This window comes from Melozone crissalis, unplaced genomic scaffold, assembly GCF_028551555.1.
Source record: "Melozone crissalis strain CALT ecotype California unplaced genomic scaffold, PUWL_Pcris_2 ptg000016l_1, whole genome shotgun sequence".
Lineage (NCBI taxonomy): Eukaryota > Metazoa > Chordata > Aves > Passeriformes > Passerellidae > Melozone > Melozone crissalis.
In genome coordinates this window covers 10,666,178-10,685,631 of record NW_026535794.1, presented here as the reverse complement: position 1 = coordinate 10,685,631, position 19,454 = coordinate 10,666,178, and the positions used below count along the sequence as shown (strand labels likewise).

The 19,454-nt window shown below is 40.8% G+C and overlaps 1 protein-coding gene across 5 annotated transcripts in view; it reads right to left on the bottom strand.

Annotated features, from left to right (window-relative positions):
* ZMYND11 (zinc finger MYND-type containing 11) overlaps nt 1–13,813 on the bottom strand; it is a 105,960-nt gene extending 92,147 nt beyond the window's left edge. For 3 of the 5 annotated variants that reach the window (XM_054273412.1, XM_054273415.1, XM_054273416.1), the window contains exon 1: nt 13,603–13,813. The gene's annotated coding sequence lies outside the window, so the exon portion shown is untranslated. Of the gene's footprint in view, nt 1–12,111; nt 12,205–13,133; nt 13,178–13,602 lie in introns of those variants that run through there. The other 2 variants (XM_054273413.1, XM_054273414.1) reach the window with 2 other exon arrangements.
* Between the last annotated feature and the right edge of the window lie 5,641 nt (nt 13,814–19,454).

The following is a 19,454-nucleotide window of genomic DNA, read 5'->3' as shown; positions in this document are numbered from 1 at the left end:
TTTCTGTTATGTAAGTATATAGTACATTATTTACTATTTTTACTAGAAATGAAGTTATCTATAAAGAACTGCAAACAATAAGAAACGCCAGTATTAATATGTAAATTCAAAGATATCTGCAAAATATTTTTCCTCATTTCTAGAAAACCAAAGAAACCCCAAACCTCTTTTTGTGAACAATCTATTTGACTTGGGTATGACTTCACTCACAAGTATTAATCAAAAGCATTTTCCTTGAAATCATTTTCAAAATGAAAACTGTTTTTCCATCTACTTCTAATATCTTTGTCTAATGGGCTACATATGCACTGTGGATGAAGCATCTCTAAACAGACAAGTTATTTTTGGAAGAACACTGCGACACTTCTTGTAAATATTACACTGCCATGGTTATGCAGCATGGTCTAATACTGGATTATTTTGATCTCCTCTGGAAATGCATTCCAGGTTAATATTGACTATTATTATCAATCAGTTGATAGAGCAAGCTTGCAGCTTTGAAGTTCATATTTCTGCAAAATGACTCTCCACAACAGGATGTGGCTTGTGTTCTTTTTCACCTACCTCTTACTCTACAGTAACAAACAGCAAGTGCTTCCTACTGTAATTTAAGCAGGATTCTGAGAGACTGAGTGGTAAATGATAAAATGTGCCTTTGTATGTAGAAGAGAAACATTTCTGTGCCAGCAGATGATTGCCATGTGCAGATCTGTGATTGTCTAAGTCCTTTTGACATCACCACATAAATTGGCTCCCACTCCCTTGTTGACACACATGAAAAATCCATGCCTGATAACCTTGTAAAAATATATACAGTTTAACTACAATACAAACAAGCATTATTTCTCCTACCAGTGAATTATATCCATTCCTGCTGCACAATACATCATATGTTTAACAGTGCACACTACTCAGCAACTTAACCTATTTCATAAACTCTAAAAACCTACCTCTTCTATGAATGCTATTACTGAATATGTCACTTCATATTTTTTCTGTACTGTATCATGCCACACTATAGTTATTCATGCACAAATACCAAATGCAATTTGGAGCAGGGATTTTCCTAACTTTTTTCATCCTGTGCTGTTATTTCATAAGTTTCCAAGTACATATGCATTACGATTTAAATAAACAACAGTAACAAAATCCAGATGAAATTTTACAGAAATGTAGGTACTCAGAATGTAATTAGCCAAACTGGAATGCAGCCAGGGCAACATCACTACTCTTGTGGAAAACCCCAACAGATCATACAAATGGCCTGAATGGGTCAAAATTTTAAGTACATAAATATACACTTTAAACGAAATTCCCAAACACAATACACCATCATCTATCACCTTCTGATTACCTAACACAGCTATCAGAAGTGCCAGAGCCTCATTAGCAAACACCTTCTCAGAGCTCCCTCCACTGCAGCGTGCTGTAGAGTGAGAGGCAGGAAGTGAAGGTCATCATTTAAATTCAAGGCAAAGCGAGCGTAAATCAGCGCTTCTGCCCGGTGTGGGGCTGCTGCCACAGCGCTCACCAGCAGCTCTCCACCCGCTCTGGCAGCTCGGCTAATTTCATTAATTCAGTGGAACTCGGAGGAAACCGGGGCTGTAATTTCAAACTGTCAAGAGTTCTTTTTGTTTCTTAAATTTAGAAATGTACATGCGAAAAGGTTTGATACCCACTGCAATACTGCACCTCATGTATTGTTTGATAATCATCTGGTCACCACGCCCACCACACTGGGCTGAGCTCAAGGGATGATTGTTTGCTCTCCTGCCAGGACTTCAGCCTTCTTTAACACCCTGTCCTTGACAGCTCCTACACTGCAATTCAGCCACCCAAAGCCGCTTTTAAGAGGCATCTTCAGCTCTTCAAAACCTGAAAATATGTTGCATTAACACTGACACTTTGCTTTTATTGTCACTGAATTCCAATTTTCCTTTGACATGCTGCTGATTTCAGCACCTTTCTTTCTTTAAGCTCACCCAGTTGCCTTCCATGACTGAATTCCCTATTTACTGGTAAAGAAATACACAGTGAGGACACAGCACATTCGCCTCAGTTTGCAGCCCTTTCAAAGTTCTTCCAAATGAAAGAGAGCAAAAGTATCAGATCCCTATAAAAAGTGTCTCACTGAGGTCTTATTCAGCAGGGGGATGGCATTCCTTTAAACCTTCAAACCTTTAGCCAAATTCCTCCACTGCTGTCCAACTCCTCATGTACATACATCATGACATTACTTCAAAAAAGGAATGACATCCCAGAATGCCCAGATGAAAGTATACCAAGAAGTTGTACCAAAATTGTAATAAACTAACATAATAAAGCAGAGGAGCTATTGGAAGTTGGAAAGTGAAACCATTGAAAAATTCAATAATTAAGAAAACACCAAATAAGATGAAGAACTGATCCTCTCTGTTTAGAGTCTCTCTGCTGAAGGTACAGGGAGACACTTAACATGATCATAACTTCTCATCTGATGAAGCTTTCAGTGTAGATGAGGAAAGCACAAGGAAATAGGTCAAGGGATCCAGACACAAACAGATGGAATTGGCATGTCTGCATTCTGAGCCTTCACGGAAAAAAGGGATATACAGTTCCCATCTTCATATGAAACACGACTTCCTTGTTCCACCTGCACTCAGACAGACAACTGCCTCAGAGGAGAATGAACTTCTCTTTTCATCTCTGCAGGGAAATAACTGAAAAGCACATGGGTGACCCTTTAAAAACCTCTGGTGCCAAGTGCATCACTGCCAAAGAATTTACCATCTCTCTCTGGACAAGATACTTGCTTATTGCAAACCAAGAGGAGATTTATTTGATTGTGAGTAGCTCCCTCTCAGGAAATACAGGACACTTAAAGGCACACAAAATTTTCCTCTGCTTTTCACTGCCACATATTAACTGCTGCTACACTTATTCCCCTTTTTAGGTATTTAGATTATTGGGTTTCTATAGCTGCAGCATTTAAGTCTAAGGTGTTAAGTTTTCTAGTCGATGTTGACATAAAATACAAATTTCTCCCACTTTCTTTCAGATGATTATACTTACAGAACAAGCCATTTTCAGAGTAATATTTAAATTCAGAAAGTTATTTGGGGTTATAATTTTAAAATGTGGCTTTCATTTTCATGCTCACAAACTATGTCTGTTATGAAAATATTTCATACAAGCTGCTGCCTAATTAGATGACTTAATGTTACAAAACTCTGTATTTAAAAGTACTGCCAAAGAATATCAAAATCAGATTTTTCCTTTGTTTGCTATGATGTGCTTTTTTCTACTTATATTATGTGCAGAACAAAAAAAAGTTGAGTGATAAGACAATGAATTCACATTGTTTTTCTGTATAATGTTCATCAGTTAACTGAGGTGTTCATAGTTTGTTTGCTTTTTGTTTTTTCTTTTTTATTTTCAAAAGTGTAATTTAGAAGCCAATAACCCAAAGTGTATTCCTGAATACTTTAACAGTGTCCAATAGGTAGATGACCTAGCTGCACAGTGATTAAATGATTTAACTGCTAGATCAATGAATGCAGCATGAATTAAAATGGCTGCAAGCTTTTCCAGGCATAAGATGAGACCTAAAAAAAAAAAGGTACCTTACTTTTTATTTCACATTTCAAAGAAAATGTAACCATTTATTTTAAAAAGAAAAAAATACATGTTTTCCTGACAGAAATAACACAGCTTTTTCTAATATGTAGTGACTAATCCATATATTTTAATTGTCAAAGATCTGACTACATTTTGCCATTCTCATACTGAATAAAACCTCACTCAAGTAAAAAAGCAGTCTCTGCTCAGGAAACATAATGGTGTTAGGATCTGGTCCAAAGTGAACTGTTATCTCACGCGTGAAGATAATGAATGTTAATTTAAAATAATGTTCTTTCAACTCCAGGCTTTTTTTCATACAATCAATCAGGCCTGAAAGTGTGTGCCTGTGCGCTCTCTCTCGCATGCACTCTCTCTGTCACTCACCCATAAACACTTCATTTTATATTCTCACTCCCAGAGATTCAGGAGAAAATTTTCTGCAGGTGTAAACTAATATTGCTCCACTAAAGTCAACAGAGCTGCACCAAATGACATTAGCAAAGTCAGTGGTGCTGCCTCCTGTGACAAGGGTGCACCTCGATTTCCACTTAATGTGCATCTCACAACAAACTCTCCCTTTCTTCCTTTAATATGTGCAGTTCCCAGCTCTTACTGGTACAACCACTACAGCCTTTCACTAACTCACCCCTCGAGGTCTCTTATCTCCATCAAATCCCTCAGAGAAGCAGGTACAACGTGGCTCTTTCCTGTAACCTAGGAAGAAGCTCTTGGAAAATGTGCAAGAGAAAGAGCACTGCAGTGAGGCTGCAAGGCATGTGGAAAGGCCAGAACAGACTTGACCTAAAAAGCAGTAGGTTTCAACATACAGCTTAAATATTCAGTTATTACAGGAAAGAGAAATTAAAACATTCAAAAAAATGGAACAGATAAAACTTCAACATGTGTAAAAACAGCAGTCATAATCTAAATTGCTATTGTTTGGGTTATTATGGAAAACAAGTATTCTGTAGCTTTCTACCTCAGAAAATTGCCTCATTTTTGACACTTTTTAGGAGACATCTGATGGTTGGATAACATGACATGCTAGTTTGATCAAGAAAGGCAGTTCTCCTGGAAGAAAAGCCAAGCAGAAATTTGGATACCATTCCTTCCCACTGGCCCAGGAAATACTGCAACTGCTTATCCACTAACTTGGCAGAGCAAACCCTGTTCAGCTCCTCACTCCTTGGTGCACCTGCACTCCAAGAATCTGCACCACCACACAGCTTTAGCTGATATTTATTGGTATTTCCTGTGCCTGTGTGAGGAACAAAGGTACTTCCATTTTATTGAAAGCTCCATGTTTTCAGGAATTAGTGCTACAACTTGGGCTAATACTTGGTTGACTGGAGAATGGGTTACTTTTATGCTACTTTTTACAACTATTAAGAAAAAGAATATCAACATGAATTGAAGAAAACCTTAAACAAAACCATAAAACTGGCTCCTGGAGATGATTGAATCTTAATCTGTATTTCCTAAAAGGTGCAAGTTCAATAACAAAAGGAAATTTCGTGTCTGGAACCAGAGAGAAGTTAGAGAGCATGCTTCCAATTAGAAGATTTATAAAGAAGCCTTCTGGGAGCCAGGAGAGTGGAAAGTGTGCAGGAAAAGGAAGAATGTCTTTCTTACAACAAATATTTCCTGAAAGTCTATTTATTTCAGGTCAGTGCAAGCAGAAGATGAACACAAAGCTACAAAACTGAAAGATACAATTACAGACTGGGAGTGTCCATGTATCTCACTTTCCAACACTGTCTGAAGCGCTCCCAGGTATGCATCAGCACTCTCCTTCAAAAAGTTATGTTAGTGAAACAAAACATTTTTTTTTTTAATACACAAAAACCAACCAACTAACCAACCAACCAATATTTTAATATGGCAGCTTTTAAACAGCCTGATATTCCATTCTAGTCAGACTCTTAAGAGGTTAAACACCCTGAGTTATCTCTAAGCAAAATGAACATCTCTTCTCACTGTTCCTCATATTTTACTATCACAAAGAGGTTTTAAGAAAGTTATTTTTATTTGAGAAAAATATTAAAATTTTCTTCTCTTTTTTTTTTTAATATTAGAACCAAAGCCAAATTATTCAGTGTGCCATATTGTATTCAAATGTCAGCTTGCATGTAATGACTGACACTGAAGCTTCCTGAGATAAGTCCATGCAGCCAGTTCTTAAGAATGTCCTACATTCTCATACTTATGTGAAACTAAAAATGGTGTCAGTCTGGTTCCTGGGAAAACAAATAATAACAATTCTTCACTTTTAATAAAAAATAAAGTTTCCTGCAATTTTGAATGTTTGACAAAGAAGGAATAGAAACACAATGTGAGGAGAACATTACCCACTCTAAATAATTTCTTGCGTAGAACAAAAAGGATTGTCTAGATTTGCCTACTGTTTGCAATGTAAATGATAAAAACAGGATGAATCAAGATAATTTCAGAATTCAGGTTTTTAATTTATGTTCTATGATAAAAAAACAACATTACTTAACCTGCTTGCACATTCACAATTTCCGTAATTTTGAACTATGTTAAAATACACAGTTCCCTGACATACCTATTTTCTAGCTTTCCTGATGTAAGAATAAACCTTTCTTCTCATAATGGTATTGGTTTTTCCAGTAGGAATTTCTTCTTTCACCATTTTGTTTATCTATAATTAAGGTTTCCCACAACACACAGGATTTAAAATATAAAGAAAATGGCAGAAATCACTAACAGAAAAATATTATCCACGTTTTCTCTGTTCTTTTCCTAAGCACTGTAACCTCCTTCAAAGACTAATGTTCATGTAGAAAAAGTGCCTTAACTTCAATGGAAACAAATATTAATTTAAAATTTAGCATGTGCAAAAAACCAAGTCATACTGTTGATATTGAAAAGGCATAAAAATGCCCATGTAACAATGCTATTGAATTCCATAGAAGAATCAAAAATATAGCATTATATAAAATTATAACAGCACAACTAATTTTGACTGTGTTCTTCCTTGAATATTGAAGTCATATGTAAGGTTTTAATTTTTAAAACTATTTTGTGGAACTAAACTTATTCATCAGTATGCTCTAAGACCTATGCATTTTCATGCCTGTGGGAAACAAGTGTTTATATGATCAAGGTCTCCATCATTATATCAATATTAATCTATGGGTAACAATGAATTTTCTGCAGTGAATATCAATTTTCATCAGTGAACAATCAGTGACTGTGTGGCCAGTGATTACATTTTATGAAATAGCAATTCTTTTGTTTTGATTTTGTACAATTTTGAACCTGGATCCTAGTAATTGCTTGGGGGAAGGAGATTGTGCATAAACTCTGGGTATCAGCTTGTCTCTGAAGCCAATGACAGCTCCTAAGACACTGATCACAAAATTAACAACCGACCAGAAGGAAAACAGAGAATCCCTGCTCCATTCTGAGGCAGAATTTCCACTTTAATTTGTGCATGTGAATGCACACACTGCAGTGTTATGCAAGGCACAGACTCTGTCCTCTTTGGAAGTTTTCTTTTACTAGCAATGACACCATGAAAATAGTAATAAGGCACAAGCAGCCAGTGCAGATTTGGCTGGTGCTTGGTTTCTGGCTTGAGAAGCATCTGTAATTGCAAACAGGTATCTGTAGAGAGAGATCCTCTCTTACTGAACACATAAATGTTGTGTGAGACTCAACAGAAAATGATAGCATGCTAAGAAAGATAAAGCTCTCTGATCAGTCTCTCAGATCTTAAAGATTTGTTGAGCAATAAACATATCTTACATACTTTTAATTTCTTTTTCACTGCGTACTATTTCTAGCTACTTTGAGATTCTGCTAATCATTTTCTCTCAACTCCATTTTGTTTCACTTCATCTCTTTTCCAGAAGGTTCAAATAAAACCTAAGGTTGACAGACAAGAATCGCTCTGCTAAAATTAGTGAACTAAGTGCCTTGTCCCATGAGTCACAGCACAGCTCCCCTCCAGCTCTCTTTAAAAGACCAGATAACAATGCCATGCCCTAAGTGCATGGGATCAAAGTACAAATACCCACTTGCCAAAACACTGCTTTGGGTACTACACCTACTAGCACAGTCCTGTGCTCTGTAACCAAAACATTATTAAATCAGCTGCATTAAAATCATCAATTTGAATATAATGCAAGTTGGTTTATATTTAACATAGTAACAAACATAGGACAAAGGAGAGGTAAGAAGGAATACTTCAACACTTCTTTTTCAAAATTACTAGATGTCAAATCAATAGTATCCTATTACAGATAAAAAATTAATTGTGACAGTGAGCCCAGTTCTTTGCATGCAAAAAATACACTTTCCACAGAAACAGTGAATGGGATATCACTGCTATTTTTGTTGGCATGTTTAAATTAATTTTTTAATGAGTAAGTGGATTTTAGTACTTTAAATTTCAATGTGTCTGGTGTTAAAATTATTTATTAAGAATTAGTTTTATATGATAGTGTAAGTGAGAGTTGTATGAAGATTCATAATCCTGAAATCACAATGTTTTATTCTGCAATTATTTAATCCTAGAATTCAAAACTAATTACAGTGTAAAGGTACAAGCAAAGATATCCTGATTGTTAGTAAGTACACCAATAAATCATATTTCACTTCTATTTTGAATACATTTCTAAATTTGAAATTATAAATACTATTGCCTTTTTCTCAGTCACATGCTTTAAACTCAAATTTCATTTCTCTGTATTTTCATAACAGATACCTTTTGCATTCTAGTGAAGTGTAAAATGAGAGATTGGAAGAAAATAAAAACCAGTCTTTTTGTACACAAAACTCTCAATAGCTACACTTTGGATTTATCTACACGGTGCAGCTACAGGATCAGGCTCTGATGGGATATTACCAAAGCTGGCTAAAATTAGACACCATGAGCTTTAACTTGGGTTCATGGACATGTCAGTATGTATCACCACTGTGCCTGCTGTAGCCTGCCCACAGGACTAAAAGATCCTGGTCATTTCAGGGACAAAAAAAAAAAAAAAGAGAAGAAATAAATATGAATGAAATCTTACTAACATGCTAGGTTTACCTCCTTTTTTTTTTTTTTTCCTCTATATATAATCCAATACTCACAGCATGATAGAAATAAATCAAAAGACAAGAGTTCTGGCTGTCTCAATTTACCTGATGGCAGACATTGGTTTAAAGAGATGATAAAATTATGTTTAAATACTACAACTGAAAATATGGTGAAAAAAGTATGGTGTTTCTGGGAGCTGCATGTGGAGAGTCCTTGGGAACCAGACAACCCCACAGGAGTTCACCTGTGCAGGCTTGAGGCCACAGTGTTTGTTGTACTGTACACAGCCACTCTGCTGTCCATCAGTTACCTCCCCTACACCCAGGAATGAAGGGGTTTGTGGGGTTTCCACATTTGTTTTGCATTTCATACGCTCTCAGAAACAACAAATAAAGAAATTCCTGAAAAATGGAGTCATTACGTCATCTTATAAAGTACCTACTTTGCAGGCTGTACTCTCGCCACTGGAAGATTAAACCTTAGAACAATAACCCAATTATGAGCTAAATTTACATTGAACTGATGAAAAATGATCCAGAACCTGACAAGAATAATCTTTGTTCACAATGTTTAGCACAAGCAACACTGACAGCCTAAAATGTATGAGCTATATAAAAGATGACATACTCTGCACTGCCCAGCTACCAAGGGCACCATGCTCCAGGTACTACACACATAATGTGGGAGTGCTCACCACATCCTGAGACTAAACAAACCCAACAAAAACCAAGGTACAAAACCCTCAGCAGATAAAGAACATGATCCTGCATTACCTCCTGAACAATCAGGGCAAGAATGATGGCTAAACAAAGTCCTATTATATGGAAGGAAAACCACTGCAATTAATAAAATCAGGGGTCAGGATTTTAAACAAATTCATGCATTTGCTGGATAAATATGAGTAAAATAATTGCTCCAACAATTCTGATCTAACTTTCAAAAAAAATCTCCAAACTCTACTTTATTCAGGCAAGTAAAATCTTGTGTGCATTCCGTTGGTAATTTTAAAGAATTCCACATTTTACAAACCAAGTTCATCACTGGAGTGAGGCACACATACTTGCACAGATTAATTTTGTTTATAGTTCTAGTTAGAACTATAAACAAAATTAATCTGTCAGTATGTGTATCAGTATCTTTTACTGTCAGTAAAAGATGTCTTTTACCCAAAATGCAACAACCTGCATTTTGGGTAAAAGACATCTTTTACTGACAATTATGCTAATCTGGGTCTAGCTAAAAAGTCATTTAAGAAGCAAATCAGAAATTTCCTGAAGACATCTTCATCATCACCTTGTCCCTTTTTCAGAACTTTTAGCCTGGACTGATTCCCACTGCCTGAAGTCTTCACACACTTCCAGAGATAAATGCTCTGAAAGACTGTGGAAGGCAGTTACTATGAAAATTAGTTACAGGTATGTCCAAAATTTGTGAACTCTAGGTGACTGAAATTGGCTCCTCAATTTCAAAACATGTCTGTTTATTCTAAAATTCCCCCTCATTCTCAAACTGTGTGAAACGAAACAGTTTGCTAGCTAACTAGATAATGCAGGCATCTACAGAGACGTTTAGATGCCTAAAAGTGAGAAAACATCTTCAATGTTATCTTTAATCTATTTCCTTTTGAGGTATTTTATTCTAACCCAGTGACTGCAGATGGCAGAGTTCAGTGGTCCCCAAGCTGTGGTGCACTGGTAGAGATGCACAACAGTCTAGATGGAGCCTGAGCCACTCCAAGGTGAGCCTGAGGCCAAATTCATGGTCCATCTGCCCAGGGAGCACCACATCACTAACAGCACCCAGTATGTTTTATTTATGTGCAGGCAGAAATACCAAGCACACTTCACAGCCTTGCACTGTCTCACTTGCTTTTGAGATGACCTTAAGCCAAAAAGCACAACCAGGCTCTCCTGCTGCAGGAACCTCAGGTCAGGCTGAACAGGCCCTTCTGCTCTCTGCTCCAAGGTAGGGGAACCCCAGGACACTTGGACAGCAGACACCCACAGAATTCCTACTGCCTGCAAACAGCAAGGACACACAGCACATGAACTACCAGTCACACATTATGCACAGCAATTCCACTCACGGAATTCTTGTCACTCCAATAGTGCTCACTTTTTTCCTGAAAAGTTATGAAGCATTGCTCTGCCTCATACTACAGAAGGACTATGTCAAACTTTTAAGAATTTTGGTTTCTGGTGAACAAAATCAATTAGTTTTTTTACATCTGTATTTAATAGTTGCCAATAGTTGCTTGCTTAGATTTTAAAAAACAAAACAAACAACACCTTCAGAGGTGAAATACCTGTAAAATTTTTGCTACAAAACTTCAAACTGCTTAAAAGTATCTTTAGCACATCACCAAAGTTCTATGACCCTGTCCCAACATCCACAGACTCCCAACTCCCCTTACAAAGTTGACTTCAGCACAAGACAATTTCCATCACATTATCTGGTTCATGAGGTGTAGAGGAAGATCATTTTTCTCACTCAGACCTTTGCTACTGAACCTGATATTAGTTGCAGAGACCACCATCCACAGCACAACCAACAGAGCCATCAACACAGTCACTTTTTCCCCCACTCACTAAAACCAAACTCACCATCAGCAAGATTAAGTGCTCTCTGTTGAACTACTCACCCCATGAACCATTCCCTTCCCTCCCTTCCCCATGCAACTAGATAGGGTCAAAGCACAGAGGGTTTGTTTAGGCATGGAAAAGCTAGCATTTTAAGGCCATAAATCCACAGTGGGAATTAATTAATGCCATAAATCCCATAAAAGTGGAAATTATTTTGTGGGCACTTCCACTTTTAAACAAAACATTAGTCAGCAAACAGTTGACTTCCCTAAAGACTTTCTGTAGCACACTCAAGAGTGGTTGATAATTAAAAAATAAAAGTGGAGAGATGCCAGATCCTTCATACTGAAGGTGAGGAACTCAAAAAACCCAAAGCAGTGCAACCTGAACCACAAACTGGCATTTCCCCTCCCATTTTCCCCCTCCTCACACCTGCCTCAGCATTCACCCCTAAAGAATTAAACAATTTCCTACAAAAGCAAGAAAAATGAAAAAAATATCAGCATTAAGTAGGACAAGAAAGCATTTTCCACTCTTTTTCTTTTCAACTGCAGTAAGATCTTCTTAAAACTACAATAAATAGAATTACTCCAACAGTACAGAGACTATGCCAGATGATTCCAGGTTAAATTATAAAACCAAACAGCACCAAAATAAAGTTTTTTCCCTCCTTTACCTCTTCTCAAACCACCCCATCTCTAGCATCTGTAAAGTTCACAGAAGACCAAAACCAAATGCCCAAAGCCTGCTGGTTTACGGATAAGCCCCAAAAGACACACAAAGTTTCCCAAATCCTTAACATCAGCATTTTATAGGGGGACTGTTGTCTGGACCACACGGAAGGTCAGGAAAGCGCACGAAGCTCCCCATCATCCTTACCACGGGCACTCCCACACCTACACTTCCATCCTTTCCCCGAAAGAAAGGAGACACAGGCCTGTGAGCAGCCCCGAGGGAGGGGTGAAGGCGAACACCCCACAAAGTGCACCGAGGGCAGCTGTCTGCAGACACGGCTTCGGGGGTGCACACACACAAAGATCCCCAGAACGCAAACAAAAGCGAGCCCGTCGCCAGCTCGCATTCCCGAACCGCCGAGTCCGGCACAGCCCCGGGAGGGCCCTTCCCGGCGCTGCCCCGGAGGCCGCGGGGAGCCGGGGGGGGCAGAGCGGAGAAATCGCCCCCTTTACCCCCGGGCCCTGCCCCAGAGCACACGGGAGAGGAGGGGAAGCGCCCGGGGCTGTGCCGGGGGACAAGGCGATGCCGGGCCCCGGTGCCCCGCCGGACGGCGAGGCCGTCCCGGCCGCGGGGGTGGCACCGCCCGCTGCCGCCGGCGGAGGAGGGCTGGGGCTCTGAGTTCACCCTTTCCCCGTCCCCTCCCCTGCCCCCCGCGGGCACGGCGGCCATGGCCCCTCGCCCGGCCTGCGGGGGCCCCGCCGTCTCTCTCCTGTGGAGCCTCGGCGCTGTCGAGCAGCTGCCATTACTCGGGCCAAGACCCGTCCTCCGAGCAGGCATCCCCCCCCCCCCCCAGCGAGGAAATGCGGCGGCGGCGGGGGTGTGTGAGCGAAAGGAAAGCGGGGGAGAGTGGGGAGCAAAGCGGTGGCCCCGCGTGCGGGACACAGCGGGGCCGCGGGGAGACGCGGCTGAGGCCGGGCTGCACCACACCCTGCCCGGCCTCGCCTCTCACGCGAGTCCCCGGCTCCCCCGCGCCCTGCAGGCCCGCGCGGAGCGCTGGAAGCGGCGATTCTCTCCGGAGCTCCCCTCTCCCCACCCCACCTCCTCCCGCCCCGGCCCCGGGGCTGGCTGCAACTCGGCACGGGGGCGCGGGGGACCCGCCGCCGCCTCCCAGCCGAAATTCGACCGGGGAAGGTGTGGGGACAAAAATAATCGCCGTTAATAATCACACGCGCTCCGCCGCCGTCCCCTTCTCCTCCTCGGTTTCCAAGCGGGCTGCCAGATAATCCTGCCCACTCCGAAAAATGAAATAATAATAATAATAAAAAAATCCCGCCTTCCATCTCCCCCCCGCAGCCCCACACATTTTATTATTAAGTATAATTGCTTCCCCCCTCCTCATACGGCACCCTGCGGGGAAGGATTGCCCCCTCCCCTGGTGCCCAGCCCTTCCCCTGTCCCCTCTCTCCCATCTCCTTGGAACAGTGTGTACATGATTTTGTAGTTTTTTTAAGGCGCCATGTTTATAATCCTCCATCATATTAAAAAAAAAAAAAAAAAAATCCACCCAGCATGAGACACGGCGTCTCTCGCACCCCAAAGCCAGGGAGGCAGACACAGAAATATCCACAGGGCTGTAAATTCACCCCCCCTCCCGCACACACACCCCTCCTCCCCAGACTTAAAAGTCTCTCTCACCTTGTGCTGCTGGCGCTGCTTCTGCTGCTGCAGGGGGGGAGAAGTTAAGCCAGGGGAAACTTTTCAATCCCTTCCCCAGGCCGCTGCTGCCTCCTCCTTCCACATATTTTTCCCCTCAGAGTTTTATTGTGTCTGAATTTTCTCTCTCTCTCTCCTCTTCTGTCTGTCCACAGTTCAGGTTTCTGGGGTAAACAGGGTTTAGGATGGTGCTAGGGATATTTGGGAGAAGGAGAACTCTAGTGGTCTCTGCTGGAGTTGCTGTTTGTTTCTTTTATTATTTTTTTTAATAATACATTTGAAACGGATCTTTAACTATTTATTATGTATGTATTTTGTCATACTCTTAGATCTGGACCCTCTCTTATTGCAGAGGGAAAATGTTGTGCTTATCCAGCCTTGATACGTGAAAATTCCTCCTATCATGAAGTCTAACTTGGAGAAATGACAGATAATGTTTTTGAAAGTAGACACTCACCTTGAGCAACAGAAACTAAAACAGAGAATCAGCGGTCTGTCTCAGAGTTGTCAATACGTCGTGAGCTGTAGATCACAGAAGCATGGAATCATTTAAATTGGAAAAGACTTTTATGATCATTGAGTCCAACTGTTAGCCATACTTGCACTGCAGGGTAGGGAAATACATATTAATACAAATACATAATTTTAAAGGAACATAAATATATGTTCCTATATATACATAGGAACATATATATATATATAGTACATGTAAGTAGCAAGAAAATGTGCATTTTATATTTTTTAATGGACTGTAAGATAAATATTAATAAATGTCTATGGAAATATATCCTAAAGTTTCTGAAATTCTTCAGGAATTATTAAATGGGTAAGTAACACTTCACAATTAATTGACCTGACTAGAATTTTACTTTTATTAAAATATACTGCAAGTTTAATGCTATAAATATTTATGCATGCAAAAAATTTAGTCAAATGAGTAGTCATTAATATTTCTGAAATAGTATAAGGAAATAGTAGTGCTAATGTTGAAAAAGAAGCATCCATTGTGCCTGGTCAGTCAAAGATTAAACAGTTTGCACACTGAACAGTGAAAGTTTCTCCAGCGTGTCCACTAAATAAGATTTCAAGTAGTGTCTGAAACCAGTTTCTTTGAGACTGCTGCATCAGGACATTGCATCCACTTGGAAAATAAAATGCAAATAATGGTTAGTTGCATAGCTGTGATAAAGTCTTATTTCTATTATGCATTTAAATATGAACGAATGTTGTACATTATTTAAATAAACAGATAGGAAAGAAAGTGCTGGTAATCTGCTCTCCAAGAGTGCTTGAGGCATTGGGCAGATACCCAGTAGTGGTACTATAATTTATTAACTGCATTATATTGCTTGTATTAATAAAAAAGCAAATGAAATTTACAAGCAATTTTTAAAGTAAGAAGGGTTTTGCTATCAATATAATTACAAAAAGACTACCTTGTTTTGAGCATTTATTTGTGGAGTTTGACTGTGATTTCATTAAGGCATGTCATTTTCAAAAGAAGTGTGATAGAAATATATGCCAAGTTTCCATGGGATATTACTGGCTTGCCTGTCCTAGCTTTCTTTGAAATCTCTGTTCAAATTGCATCTGAGCTATATTTATACAGGGGGGAAGAGAAGAATTTGGGGTCATTAGAGTTGCTGCTGTTTCTACCATGCAATCAAGCCAACAGCTCCGCTCAAGCTGACATGGGTAAGGTGCACTGATTTTTGCATCCAGAATCAGAGGACAAACATAGCTAGCAGTCACATAACCATTTTTAATTCTTCACCACAAGCAGCCAGACATCCCCAAAAACCTGGGTTGGCTGGGGGGATTTGCCCTAACTCCAAAACAAAGCTCCAGAGCGAGTCTCAGCTTCTCTAGTGAAAGATTTATTGCTCTGTCGCAGTGCCTTCTCCTTACCTATGTAAATATTTATTTAAGGCAGAAGTTCAGCTATCTTCAGTATAAAGAAGTTTTAGCCTCTTATCTCTCTCAGGACCCATGGAGAGCTGTCAAATAAACACTTAGGCCACAGTTTCACCAGCATGAAAGCACATGGAGGGTGGAAGCCTTATGGCTTGCCTACCGTACAGGTTTTTACCTGGAGTCTACCACTTGCCAACAATCTCCTGTACTTAACAAATTTATAAAGGCTAGTCTGGACCACCTCCAGATATTTGTTTCAGGATACAAATATTTGATTTTAGACAGAACAAGGTGTCCTAAAGCAAACATGTAGGGAGTGTCTGCAACCATAGCCACGTTACCTTCTCTGAGCAGGGGGCAGTGAATTAGATCCAGTGTAGAAAAAAAGGCATAGAGCTTATAAATGGGTGTTCATGGGCCCTCATGGGTTTTGGGCGTTTTGATATCCTCATTAATAGCTGACAGGCATAGAGCTTATAAATGGGCGCTCATGGGCCCTCATGGGTTTTGGGGTGTTTTGATATCCCCCCGAGTAGCTGTTTGCATTATATAGCGTTCAGGATGCACGTTGAAGGATTAAAAGGAAGCATTTTTGTCTCGTTTTGACTTATTTTTATGGGTATTGTGAAGACTTTTTAATGCTCGTCAGTGCAGAGCTTCGAAGCCCGGCTGGCCGGGCTGGTCTAGCCCGACTGCCCCGCTTACCGCAGTGGCTGGGGGTCTAACAGGAGCCCTGCGGCGAGGCCCTCCCGGCCATTCACTTTCACTGGCAGCGGGGTCCGGGAGCGCCGAGCCCGGCAGACAATGGGAAGGAAATCCCCCCTCCCCCAGCCATGGCCGCAGCGAGTTTCCTCGTCTGCACGGAGAAATGTTTGTTCCAACCCAAAGCGGGCTCGGGGCGGCTGCAGCTCCCCTTCCCCGGGGCGAGGGCGGGGGCTGTGCGAGGCCGCAGGGCCGCGTTTCCTCCGCCCGGCCGTGAAGGGCCCGGGCAAGGGCGAGCGGGAGCCGCGGCTCTGGGGCACGACCGGCACCGCTCGGGCTGCAGGGGCTCGGTGGGGGAAAGGATTCCTAAAGGTTCCTGGTGAGGGCTCAGTAAGCCTGCTGGCTTACGTGGTTGTGGGGAGAGAAAACGCACCACTGCGTCAGTGTTAGAACATGATAAAGTTACTTCCTTCCGAGTAGAAAGTACTTGCCGTAGGAATGCATCGGTCTGCATTTGTGCTGTGTGCCTTTGCCAGCAGTGCTGCACTGGTGTGTAAACAGGCGATTTGTAGGCACCGCTTCCCTTGCAAAGGGACTCGGAGGGAGAAGAAGAAGCTGAATAAAGAAGCGCAGCATTAGCATCACCCAGACCAAGAATGTAATCTACTAACATGAATTAAAGGGGATATCAGGCAGGTTCATGGTAAAGAAATCCTTCGCAGGTTGTAGACACACAAACCGTGACTTGGGAAATCCCTGAGCTGATTGTAGTTGGAGGCTGGGACATGAATACACTCTGTCCTGGTTGTTACATGTTCCCCAGGTATGCCCACTATACTTTCCAGGCATGAGAAGATCAACACTGCCTAGTGTCAAGCAGACTGGTAAATATGCCTCTGTGTTCCTTTTAAATGCTACTCTTCCCATCCTCCTTTTCAAAACATCATTGTATTTTCAGTTCTAATACTGGAGAACACAATCCTGTGTGTATATGGCTTTTTATTCTTGCCACAATCTTCTGCCATTCTCTTGCTTCAGTAGTACAACCATCAAACCTGCAGGTGAACAAGTACAATGAACAGAATCATTGCTGGTGGGTTCCAGGTACTGGGCTTGGTACCATGAAATCATCTACTGAATGCTGCCCTTAGGAGAAGGGAGTGTTGTCCTCTCCATCGCAGCCCTTGTGCTAGGCTAATGAATGCACATCCTTGCGTTCTCCAGGACTTTCTACCATCTTTCTGGCTGAACCAAACCCACCCACTATAAGCTCAAGTCTTTATCTGGCTTTGTAAGATAGCTGTCTTGCTGGTAGTACCAACCCACTTCACTGTGTACTCCACTCCCAGCTGCACTGAAACAAAAAATATTTGAATGTGTTTCCTGGGAGGCAGGTCTGCTGTGTTGTGATCACAGAAGTATTAATGCAGAAAATTAGTGTAAATTTTTCATCAGAACGAAGTTTAGCAACACAGTTTTCTTTGCAGTAAAAATCTCAGCAAGGCATTTAATTTAGGAAGCTGGGGGAAGGGAACAAAGACTTAAGAACAACAGGCTCAGGAAATCCATGGAGCTGAAAACAGTTGGAGGATGGGAGAGTCTTAAGGAGAAGGTTACGCTCTTCCTTTTTTCCCCAGGCACTGTAAAGAAAATACCAGGCTCAAGAGGGGGATACAGAGCAGAGAACCCCCAATGTCTGCTGCTCCATGAAGTTGTCTAAGGAATGAGTTCAAGTCACCCAGAGATGCTGTCCTTGCAGATGACATGCTTAAGGATTGAAACAGACCCTACAGCAGCCAGGATCCTTCCTTCCATTTCAGCTTCCCTCTCCTTGCTATGTCCCTAGCTAAGCACCACTGGCTGTGTGGTACAGGCTACCCACAGTGCTCAGAGTTGTGCAGGCAGAACTTCCAAAGACATTCTGGGGTATTTGTTGAAAACAGTACATTGTGAGGAGGTGGATCTTTGATCTCACAGCCCATGCCTGTGTGAGTTCCTTGTGGGTATAGCTGGTAATAAAAAACCCACTCAGAGCTAAGTCTAGCAGGTATAGATGTAGACTAAGATACAAAAAAATGCACTTTTTTTTTCAGTTGTTCTCTCTTTACATTTTCATGCACAACTGGGAATAGAGGTTTATCCTAAAAAGTTTACCTGTGAGTAAACTGACATATGTTTATGACATATGACATGACATGTGTTTACACTAGCATTATGGTTCATGAAAAGTGTATGCCTGGTTCAGCACAGACTCTGCCAAAGGAAACTTAGCTCCATATTTTTTAATTAATTCTAAACAACAGAGTGAGTTCACACCAGTTGCATACTTTGTGGAAAAAAACCCTTTAATGTCAGCTTCCAAGGGTATGTCAAATCTACCTCACACAGGTCTGTATTGGTGTAATATAGGAAATAATTTATATCTATGTAGAATAAATGCTCAAAGCTTATATTTGATTTTAGACTGAAATAGCATTTGTTTTTATTTTTTGAGGATTCTGTGACTGGAGAAACATAATTTGCCAGAAAACCTGCTGGGACTTTGAGGAAATAAGTAGTACCTTTTGTTGTTAAATAACTACAGAACTAGAACTTTTATATGGATACACAATGAATGCCATAATTTTGAGGAAATAATAATTACACTGCACATCATATTAAATGCCAGCATAGAAAATAATAAGAAAAAATTTCCTATGTTTAAAGTAAGTGGAGTCTATCCTTCCAAGGCAGGAACATGCATGGATAAGGGAAGGGCATGCATTAGGAGTATGCCAGGATGTTCAAGTGCCTTTAAGAAAAAGTTAGCTCATGACAAGCCAGGTTTAACCTGTTTTGGTCCAGCACTGCCTTTTTGCTAATTAGTGCAGAAACACTCAGTGTCTGCCATTTGTGTCAAAGCCTTCCATGATGAAAAGTGGCTTGTTAGCTCCAAGGTAGTGCTGGAACCAAGCTGGTTCTGTGCATTCCTGAGGCATTTCTCTGGGCTTAACAAGCCCTTCCAGTGTACAGACATCTGTCCCTGGACAGAGCAGAGACATACAGATGTTTCTGAAAGAGAGATTGTGTTATCATTAGTACTTAACTGAAGCTAATAAGCCATGTTAGGCCAGAGCTGATCACCGGTATTGGCTCTGTACAGCTTTTTCCCAAGCTCTTATACAGTTTTGCATAGCATTAGCTCCAGTCTCACTCTGTTTATTTTTGCAGTTGTGATG